At 39.1% G+C, this 11,594-nt stretch overlaps 1 long non-coding RNA gene across 4 annotated transcripts in view; it reads left to right on the top strand.

Annotated features, from left to right (window-relative positions):
• The window catches only part of LOC116864117, a 109,312-nt gene continuing 97,718 nt past the window's right edge, over positions 1-11,594 (top strand). For all 4 annotated transcript variants that reach the window (XR_004381948.1, XR_004381944.1, XR_004381946.1 and 1 more), the window contains exon 1: positions 1-292. This is a non-coding gene — a long non-coding RNA (uncharacterized LOC116864117). The remainder of the gene's footprint in view (positions 293-11,594) is intronic.

Raw genomic sequence — 11,594 nt, 5'->3', positions numbered from 1 at the left:
GCGCGTGGCCCGGGGTTCCAAGTCGGGAAAGAGCGCGCACGGGACCGGGGGCGTGGATGGGCGGTCGCGTGCCAGGCTTGGGCGGGGGAAACAACTGAGAATCTATCCTCCAAAAGTAATTACAGTCGGTCCAGAAAAGTAGTTGGTTGGCAGTGCCCAGGCTGTGAGCATCGCTCCGTAGGGCATCCCCGGGTTTAAAAAAAAAAAAAAAAAAGCGCAAGAGAGACGGGACCGCCGCCTCTCCCGAAACTGGTGGCGGAGTCCTGCGGCTGTGGAGACAGGTGACCCGCAGGTACCACGTGGGACAGTTAGGGTGGGAGGCCTGTGTAACCGCGGAGATCTTTCTCCTCCTCCCGGGAACTACTCCTCCCAGTAAGAACGGCGGTCTGAGCTTCGAGCCTTGGCCCTGTTGTATTCACGTTGGGTACTTTCACCACGAAGCCTTTGAACCGCTGGCAGATGGGTGCGATGGGGATTTGAAAGTTTTTCCAGGGAAGGAATTGAACAGTCATTGTCTCCATGATTAACTCTTGGAACCGCCCAATAGCTCTACCTTTTTTCTTTAAGTAACAGTTTTACTTACTTGGTGGTGGGAACAGTGTTTTTGTAACAAACTCACTATTCACTTCTTTGTACTCTGGTTCCTAAAATCAAGACTGAAAACAGAAAAGAAACGATTGCAAAACTCCATGGTGTAATTATAACTGCTTCGCCGTTTTGTTTTGTTTTGTTTTTGTTTTTGTTTTTGAACAAAATTAAGAGATTCTGTGGGCCTTTTAAATTCCTAGAAAAATCTGTTTCTAAATGCCAGATACATGCATTTTAACATACTGCATTTCCTCATAGATTAAGCAAATAACTCGATTCTTTTATGTGATAAGCAGGTATTCATTCCTTAAATGTTATTTCATAAATAAACAGACCCCCTAAGAATTGACCTGGTTCTCCTTTTATTGTCAAATGGCACGGTAAAAAAAAAAAAATAATAAATAAATAAATAAATAAAATGAGCAATGGGAGAACCAGAAAGGGCATTCCAGACTTCACCTCATTACAGGACATGAAATACCTGGAATTACTCTTAAAGATACCACATGGATATATTAATATAATATTGTTCTATTGTTTATGCTATTTCCTCATGAATATCGGGGATTTGGAAGGAATCTATAAAAATAATTGCTGGCAGTTGGTCAGTTGCCCAGTCTTCTCTCAATCACCATAATAACCATTTCTGTTTGTCTATGTTTTCTGTGAGTAGTAAACTCTAAGGATGTGTCAGTCCTGAAAACAAGGTAACACTAGAAAAAGGAACCGGAACATTCTACCCCCATTCTTCCCTAATCCGTTGCATCATTATCACCCTGTCAGGTGGCTATCGGTAAATATAGGAAGGAGAGGTGGGAAGTTCTACTTATATATTCATGCTAATAAAAATATTTTTTCCATTTTTCATTCCATTTGAAGTTCCTCAAATGGAAAACAGGATTGGTACTTGTTAATTTTTTTTAAATTTTATTTATTTATTTATTTATTTATTTATTATGTATTTATGTATTTACTTGTCAGAGGGAGAGAGAGAGAGAGAGCACAAGCAGGGGAGCAGCTGGCAGAGGGAGAGGCAAACTCCCTGCTGAGCAAGGAGCTAGATGCAGGACTCCATCCCAGGACTGTGGGATTGTGACCGGAGCTGAAGGCAGGTGTTTAACTGACTGAACCACCCAGGCATCCTGATACTCGTTAAATTTTTAAGGGTGAAGAGTATATTAAATATAATAATAGAGGCACACTGCTGAAATGATTAGTGAGGTTACAAGTTTTAACATGTCATTGATAAGCTGGGCTTGTTATCAATGGAACCATCTTTTTTATACTGGTCTTTTAAATTTTCTTTCTACAGTAGTTCTAGGAAGATGGAAATAAATGAGAAACCAGGACACCAGATGAAAAAAAATTAATGAAGTTTACCTGTATCCTATTTTGCTGTATGATTCTTAAAGCTTAAGTTTAGCCTTCAGAAGTTGAATTTGAAGGTTAGGGAAACAACTATTTTATTTTCTTAATTTGGAAAACTGGAACACAGTGGTTCAGTTGCCCTCACATTCTTCCAGGAATCTATACTGCAAAAGGAAATGAAGAATTTTCATGACATGTAGACTATTTTTGTTCTAAAAATTATTTTCTATTCTCCCTTGCAGTTTTTACCTCAATCCTTATTTCTCTGCACTGGAAGACCTGGGTTCAATTCTTGAGAATTGTTTTAAATCCTTTTTGGAAGTTTAAACTAGTGTAAGAGCTGCCTAAGTGATCAGTCTGTTTTAGCTAAATATTTGCCTACTCTTTTGAGTAAACATCCCAAGGTGGGAACCTGTTTAAAAGCTAAGGCTGGGGGCGCCTGGGTGGCTCAGTGGGTTAAGGCCTCTGTCTTCTGCTCGGGTCATGGTCCCAGGGTCCTGGGATGGAGCCCCACATCGGGCTGTCCACTCAGTGGGGAGCCTGCTTCCTTCTCTATCTCTGCCTGCCTCTCTGCCTATTTGTGATCTCTGTCTGTCAAATGAATAAATAAATCTTAAAGAAAAAAAAAAAAGCTAAGGCTGCTTGGAGGCTACCAACAACATTTCCCTTGACTAATGTGAATCCTCCTGGAAACAAAGGGTTGGGTAAGGAAGAGGTAATTCCTGCGAAGAATCCCATTCCTGGAATGGGTAATTCCTGGTAATTCCAGCAGGATTAATCAGATCTGGCCTGGATCCCTTCCTAAACCTAATCTGGCCAGATCTTAAAGCACTAACATTCATGTAGCAAATCTGTGCAAATTGTGTTTGCTGTCCATCTTCCCTGACAGGCCATGTGGATACTAAAAACAGTGAAAAAGGCATCTGTCTGGTGCAAATAACACAGTGCTCTTGGATACAGTTGTCTTCCATGTGTTCCCCTATTTGGTTCAGCGGATGACAAGTGTGGCATTAACCTGAGCTTGGGCATGAGGAGAGGTCCACAGTTGTGGTTGTGGCCCTCCAAGGACTGCCCTCCCTTTTTAGTGGTATATTTCAAATGTGTGGTCCCCAATTATTACCACTTTCTGATGATGAATTTTAGGCTGAGTCTAGTGCCTGGAGTTCGCACATGTCAGTACTGTGCTTAACTCCCCGGCATCTTCTTGTGGAGATAAATTAACTGCAGTGGAGGTCAGTTGCCTCCAACTGACTCCTTTAGGTTGCTTCCTTCTCCAGCAGTTTTACTCCTCAAAATGTTGGTTTTCTACCCTCTTTATTTTCCCCCTCTTTGCTCTCAAGTATTTCTACAGCACTCCCATTGTGGCTAGGCCAATGGGCAAAGAAAGGATTGATTACTTATTGTTGCCCATTTTTGAAGATCTAGGTGGAGAGGGAAAGCCTTACTAGTTCAGGAGTCTCTTCTGTTGGAAGGCGGACATTCTGATTATACTTGAGTTTCTTGTCACACACCCACCTATCTCTCTGAGGCATCAGTCTAGGCCAGTTGGAAGGAGGAACCTGTGACTTGAGAGAACACGTGAATATGTATTCTGCTTACTGAACCCCTGCAAAAGAAGTTCAGAGCTCTTAATTGGGGAGCAGAGGGCGAAATGAAGTAAGATTGCCATCTGTTGGAATTCAAGCCAAAAATTAGTCTCTGGCCTGGCCTACTTCTTGACCTCCCACTTAATAGGTGTAGATCACAAAGCATGCTAAAGTGCTGAGTTGAAACTCTGCTGTAGTTTAAGAAGGTCTGAAGATATGAAAGTCTGAGGCAGGTCACCTCCTTGAAAGCAAAGGAATTAGATGGGCAGCTAATTTTATTGGAAAACTTTATTTTATTTTATTATTTTTTTAAGAGCTACAGTGTTTGGTTTAACAAGAAATGAGATTAGATTGTTCACATAGAAAAGCAATTTTAAATACGATTTTCTGATGCCAAGTTATTTTGAGTGTCTATTTTCCTGTAATAGATTATATATGATAAAGAGCTATAAAATTTATCTAAAGCATTTTTGCAGAAAGATTCATTCATGGACTCTAATAGAAGAACACCAAGTACATTTTGAGGTCATCTAATGTGAGGGCTGAGCATCAACTATGGATTTTTTTTCTCTCAATCGCCAATTAGTATAAGGTGTCAATTGTTAAGAAATAAAAAAAAATGTTGAAATTTTAGTAGCTGAGATACTTCTCAAAACTGTCTTCCTGTGTTAACGATTTGTGTTCATCTCAATCATATTACACTAGTGCCGCAGTGTTTTTAAAAGAACACTGGCAGTGCATGGTCTAAAGTGCAAGTCTCTCTAAACTGTGTTTAATTTTGACTTTTTTAAAAAATGATTTTATTTTTTAAGTAATTTCTATACCCTATGTGGGGCTTGAACTCAAAACCCCAAGATCAAGAGTTGCATGCTCTACAGACTGAGCCAGCCAGGTGCTCCTAATTTAAACTTTGTTAGCGGTTAGATCTTACCTGAGTATTCTACCTATGGATTAAAATGATTGTTTGCAGCCAAACAAACTATAAAAAGAATTATTTAGTTTTGTCTTCCCTTTCCTGGCTTGCATCTCATCTTTTGTTTTGTGTCCCAAATTGAACACTTTAAAAAAATCTCCCCTCCCCCAAAGAAACAAAATGTATTTTCCTCTTAAGGAGGAAGCTATATGCTAGATACGGTTTTACCTGGACACCCATAATTTTGGAGATCTCGTTTGCAGACTCCTTTAGTTTCTTACCTGCTGTATGGTCACCTGAACTTGAAGGCGTGGTGCTAAAAATGTCCATTTTATGAAGCGTCCATAAATCCTAGGTTGTCAGAGAAAGTCCAGGGATCTCTCTTTTTGGCTTAGGTGATGGACTGTTCAACTTTTAATCCCAAAGCAAGTCTTTTAGCCTTTGCCAAAGGTGAGTCTCAACAGAAGAAAGATTTAAAAATGTATTTCAAAAAATTCAGTTATTTGTATTTTTCATTGATTTTCCCTTGATGTTTTTAAGGGTTAGTTTATTTTCTTAGGACATAGAATATGTTTTTGCACTGACTTTTTCCCCCACCCTGCGTTTTTCTTTCTTTCTTTTTTTAAGTTTTATTTAATCTCTACACTCAGTGTGGGGCTCGCACTCAAGACCCCAAGATCCAGAGTCAGCTTTTTCTCCAATTGAGCCAGCCAGGTACCCCCACAATCCCACTGTGTGTTTCTAAGATGAGATCTATACAAGACAGTTAGAGGGTTGCATCTGCTGTTTTACTGATTTGCACAAACACCGCTTGTAGAGAAAGAGGCCTGAGAGCTGTAGCTTTAGAAAAGCTGTATTTGGGGTGCCTGGGTGGCTCAGTGGGTTAAAGCCTCTGCCTTTGGCTCACGTCATGATCCCAGGGTCCTGGGATCGAGCCCGCATTGGGCTCTCTGCTCAGCGGGGATCCCATTTCCTCTCTGCCTACCTGTGATCTCTGTCAAATAAATAAATAAAATCTATATATATAAAAAAAGCTGTATTTATCAGAAATTCCTATTTCAGGAACTTTTCAGTTTTTCCCAAGTAATCCCCTACACTACTGTGTGGTGGTTTGTGGCCCTTGTTTATTTTTAGAAATCTGAGGGAATCATTTCTCTTGCAGAGTGAGTATCAGCTCTATAATCCGTGAGCTAATGTGTTAATTGTAGTGGCATTTTAAACCTTGGGCAAATGCTAACATCTCATTTCCCCCTTCCTTCCATAATAATGATAAAAGCTTTCCTATAATTCAAATGAAGGCTCACTATTGAGAGCTTTCCTTTGCACACCCCTCCCTGCTCTGCAACAATGAGTCCCCATCACGCCTCCAAGAATAGCAGCACCTGTTGAGCCTTAAATCCACAAACCCTGTGATCTAGACAACCAGGATTCTAGACACCTTCTGAAAGAAGCCAAGCAGATCTTCCCTCTTTCTTTTTCTCCTCACCCTTTCCATTTCCCTATCAACAATATCAATAAGTAGCATTTATTAAGCATTTACCATGTACCACGCAGTATACACAGTGTTTTGGGTGAAATTTTTTTCCCCTTTGTAAAAATTAGGATACTTCTTCTTCTTCTTCTTTTTTTTTAAGATTTTATTTTTAAGTAATCTGTACACCCAATGTAGAGCTCATACTCACAGCCCCGAGATCAAGTTGTATGCTCCACTGACTGAGCCAGCCAGGCGCCCCAATGTTTCAAGGTCACAGAGCTCGTGAGTGCTGTGACAGAGAGTGCAAGCTCTGAATTACAGAGTCTTCTTCCCCAATATTGAGCAGGGGCCCACTCCTAAACACCTCAGCCCCTCCCTGAAACAAATAACAAACAAGCAAACAAACAAATAAAAAGGCTACCACATTTTCATAAAGGATACAGGTAAAACTTCTCTGAACAATAATGGTATGTTCAGTCTAAACACCGGCCGTGCCTGTGCCCCTAGGAAGCGGGTGCAAAAAGCAGGAAGTAGAAAACTCAGTGTTTCTGATTTGAGTTTATAGCCACTGAGTTTACTTTTCTATTGTATATGGAGTAGGTTACCACTTCTGCAACTAGCAAGGGGATCAATAACAACTTCTATGACATTTAAATGATCGAATATTTCCTTATAAAGCTCTGGCTTACTCTCTTCCCAGACAGTGCCCAAATCAACTTTCCCGCTTAGGTTGAACTTACAGTGGAGAGTGGTGTCCATAAGCTGAAAAAGCATTGATTGGGTATAAAGTGTAAGCCATATGTTATACTCAGCCCCCTATATTTATCTTAAATAAGCGTATGGTGAACTTCCAAGGGAGTTGGCATTATTGCTCTTGCAGTTCTATCAGGATGTAAAGTCAGTAAGAAAATCTGCATTCATTTGGTTTCTTTTTTATAGGAGATGGTGTGGGAATGGGTATAATCAAGAAAGATTAGCATAAACTCAGGAATGGGGGTGAGGGGGAGAAATAGATCATCTATCCCTTTTTGTCTTTCTAGATTCATTACAGATATTGCTAATCAATAGCATCACTCTTTCCTTTAAGGGTCCACCACCAGTTTACTAGTAATGGCACAAGAAATGAAACTCATTTGCCATGCTCGATCTAGCATGCAATTTGTAGAGTTGGCTTTAAGAGACCCTAATAGATGGTGGTTTTGTAAACCTGTGATGATACATGTGTGTGGTCCTTTTTGCCTAGATTAAGGAAGGGCTATGAAGATCTTTTATAGGGATTTTTTGCTTTGGAGGGCAAACTTTGTATGAAGAGAATGTGAAATGGGTATAGAAAGAGAGAGATCATGATCATTAAATATGTAACTAGAAAAAAAACCTCACACAGGATAGAGGATCCTGCAAAACAATTTCACCTAATAGGTACTTCAAGAATATCTGGGATGTATCTAGTAGTGTAATAAATGACTTTATGCAAAATACCCACATTTGCAAGTCAGGCAGTAGCGGAACACAAACTGAAGAGGCAGGAAGAGGTTTTGCTTGGGTCAAACTGGCATTTAAGTCTGAATGTTTTCAGCTCTAACTGGATAAATCTTCCAGGACCTCAAATAGAATTTTGGGAGCCAAGTAGGAAGTAAATGATGGGGGAAAAAAAAAAAAGATGACTTAAAACCTAACTTTACTTTATTCAGTAGATATTATGATGTCTAAAAGTACACAAAAATGAGTATTTGGAAAACTGAATTGCTTAAAACCTGTAACAAAGAAGTTTGCTAAAATAATAGAGCCCTTTGGGGAATATTTCCCTAAAGGATCAAACATTTATTAATTATATCTATTTTCTCTTTTGCTGTTGTGTATTTTAACAGTTCTCACTTATATAAAGAATATATATTTTTAATTTTATTTATACTAATCAAACTCTTGTTTATCTCCCTTATCAAAAGGGTAAAATACTATTTGTTTCTTCATTATGATTGTAGCACAGTGTACAATTTTAGAACCAGAGAGGAGAAAACACCATTTTTAGTCTCAGTTTTTACCTACCTTAAGTTCCACAGGATTAAGCTTATTCAGGCTGATTATGTTATAGTGCATCAGTGTTAAATGTGTCCACTTGCAAGAGCTGAATCATTTTCCTAAATTTTTGCTGACCTCCAGTGTTTGGTGAGGAACCTCAGAAAAATTCAGCTTTCTAGCTAATATTTCTGAGCAAGAGAGCAGAACATATTCTATAGAATAAAAATTCACTTGAGGGCCACTTGGGTGGCTCAGTCAATTAAGCATCCAACTCTTGCTTTTGGCTAGGGTTTATCCGCCCAGCGGGGAGTCTGCTTGTTTCCTCTCGAGATGCCCCTCCCCCTGCTCCTGCATGCTTGTGTGCAGGGGCACTCTGTATTTCTCAAATAAATAAGTCTTAAAAAAATTCACCTGATAAGTTGATAACCTCTGTAAGGTATGGAGAAAGAATATATTGAAACTTCGGTTAATGGGAAATTGTATTTAAGAGTAATAGACTCAAAATGGTCCGTGAATTGGTGTATGGTTAGATGAAGAAACACTTTCTTAACACATCAGCATCCTTCTCTATTAACTTAATACTCAACTTCATTAACATGAATACTGAAGAAAGGGTATTAGCATTTTGTTTGCTTTGAGTCGTAGTTCTTAATTTTATTTCAAAGTGCAGTTGAAAGAAATACTCATGCACTTTGGCTTTAAAGCATTCGTTAAAACAAAAAGCAGAATCAAACCTATAAGGACAGAGAACAAATTGATGGTTTGTTCAGAGGGAAGGGTGGTAGGGGGATGGGCAAAACAAGTGAAGGGCAGTGGGAGATACAAGCTTCCAGTTACAGAATAAAAGACAAGGCAGAGGGAAGATAGTCAATGAAATTGCAGCAGCAGGTATGGTGACAGATGGCAGCTACACCTGTGAGCAGAGCGTAACGTGTAGAGAAGCTGAATCACTGTGTTGTACGCCTGAAACTAACGTAACACTGTCAACTATACTCAGATAAAAAATATTTTAAAAAGCATTAGCTTAGTAACTGGGATATTTTCTCCCTGATAACACCAACACTTAAAGATAAGAATGCCTAAAGAAGACAAAATGTCAGTGTTTTTTATCAACGCAGTTGAAGGGGGGAGTGTGGGAAAAAGGAAAGGAGGTAGAAAGGAGGGGAAGGACCAAGGAGAGAGAAAAAGAAAGGGAAAAAAAAGAAGATGACTGGGTGGTAAGTCAGGTACACATTTTCTCAGAGTCACACCCATAGATCAAATCTGATGTTATGGGCATGTTGCTCTTGAAGTTCCATCTACAACCTCCGAAAGCAACAAATACAAACCTGAATGGAAAGCCTGTGTGTCACTAACTACTATTAATAATGTAGAAGATTTGGATAACTTGTTAGAAGTTATTTATATTCTTTTAGAATGCCCATTATCATTGCAGGTGTTTCAGGACAAGCTGAGCTACCTTTCCTGAGAGATCAACTCTTTGAGAATGACAAGAGGAAATATTAATGTTTTCTTACCTCTTCGTTTTTACCACTATAAAAGTATTTTGATTATGCTAATAAGGGATAAGTGTATATTATTATTTACAATATCTATTTGTATAATTTGTGACCTCAAAAAGAAAAACTAACTTTTTGACAATTAATACAGCATAGAGCCTGTTTTCAATACCCATCCTGTCTAGAAGAAAGGCTTTCATGGTCAGATACATTTTGGAGATGCTGTACTCTATTCCCTTGTTAGAAAGTCTTGTTGTATATTGTTATGAAAGGTCCTGGGATGTCTGCAATTGAAAAAATTCAAAACTGTTTAATTTTGTTTTAGTCACCTTCCCCCGGGCTTATGTGATCATGCATTCTTTCATCAGTAACACCTGTTAACATGATACAATTTAGAATTCCTTGGAATTCACTCAGGGGATCTTTCCTAATATGCAAAGGATACTTTATTATTTGGTTTTACTTTATTTGGTTGAGAGACAAACATTGTAATTGCAGTAGATACATTTTTCTTTTTAGGAAAATTTTTCGTGTTAGGAAAATGCATAGGTCATTCATGATTTTATGGATACTGTTACTTAGACTGACCCTAAGTAACATATGTGAAAAATGAGTAGATTTAAAGAAAATACATAGTGAAAAATGTAGAAATAACATACAGATAGGGCAAAATCATGAGGGTGGTAGGTGGTGAGTATCTGAAGATTGGGGATTAAAAATAGGCTGCGGTAACTTGAATATATACATTCAGACTCATCATCAGGAAACACGGGGAAGAAAGATAGTAGCTCTCTGCTTCTGGCTTAAAATAATTTTGTGACTTGGGAAGAGAAGCCTGTTCTGGATGAACCTCAGTTTCCTTATCTGTAAACAGGGAGAGCTGGATTGGAGAATATCTGTGGTTGACTTCAGCTCAACAACGTTGATGTGAATGGTAAGTGATAGAGGCAGTTTGATCTGCTAAGTCCCCTCAGGCCCTCTGGAACTCAGGAAAGCTCGTTTAGTTTTGGGTAGCGAGAGAATTATAATCCTGTAACTATCCGTACCAGGAAAACAGTGGCCAAATGTTGCACTGACCACACCTTGGTGAATGTTGGCTGGGCCGGCACGCTCTTGCGTTGGTTCCTGGGTGGCAGTGAAGCAGAACACTTCATTCTTTGATGTGCCTTTCTTTGGGATCTCTTTACATCCTTTCCTCAAAGTAGCTGAGCCAGGTTCCTGGATTTGAGCTCTTCGTGTGAATGGAGCTCCTGGCAGTTCTAGCTTCAGGGAATTTCTCTGACCTGTGGAGGAGACTGTCTGGAGGACAAGGCTTACTTTCTTTGGTTATAAGGCTGCACCTTTCCTCCCCTGCGGTTTTTTGTTATCTGGAGAATCAACATGTATATAACGTAATATTTAGTCTAACAGTCTGGTCTTGTTTTGAAATTTCAAAAATATGACTTTCTTTTGTTAGATTTATCCCTAGGGCTCCTTGGCTTTGTTTTGATTTTTTTGTTTGTGTTTTTAATGATTCTTGATTTATGAATGGGATCCTGTGATCTATTACATTTCTAATGGCTGATTGTTAGGGCAATATGATAGCATGGTTATGTACAAATACAAACTCTGTTAGGCTCTTTCACTTACTAGCTGTGTGACTTTATGTAAGTTTCTTAACCTGTCTCTTCCTTTGGGTGTTTTAAGTCTTTAAAATCAGCATAAAAAAAATAAATTAAATCAGGGGAATAATACTAATCTCCTCAGAATTAAATAGTAAATACATTAAAAAGCACTTAGTACCGTACCTGGTAAATAGCCCTCAGAAACTGTTTATTATTACAGCTGAAGTCTAGGACAATTTTTTTTTTTTTTTTTTTAAGAAAGAGCATGAGCGGAGGAAGGGGAGGGACACAGGGAGAGGGAGAGAGAATCCTAAGCAGGCCCCACCTCCCCTCCCGCCCCTCACCCCCCCTAGTGGGGCTCGACCTCATGACTCTGAGATCACAACCTGAGATGAAATCAGGACTCTTAACTGACTGAGCCATCCTGGTGCCCCTAGGACAATTTTTGGTCAGATTACTGAATAGTTATTCATGTCAGTTGATTGTCTTGGAAGTTCTAGGTATGTAATTACATCACATGAAAAGAATATCAGTTTGAATATA

The sequence above is a fragment of the Lontra canadensis genome, unplaced genomic scaffold, assembly GCF_010015895.1.
Source record: "Lontra canadensis isolate GAN:19392208 unplaced genomic scaffold, GSC_riverotter_1.0 scaffold5, whole genome shotgun sequence".
NCBI lineage: Eukaryota > Metazoa > Chordata > Mammalia > Carnivora > Mustelidae > Lontra > Lontra canadensis.
This window is presented reverse-complemented; position numbering and strand designations above follow the sequence as displayed.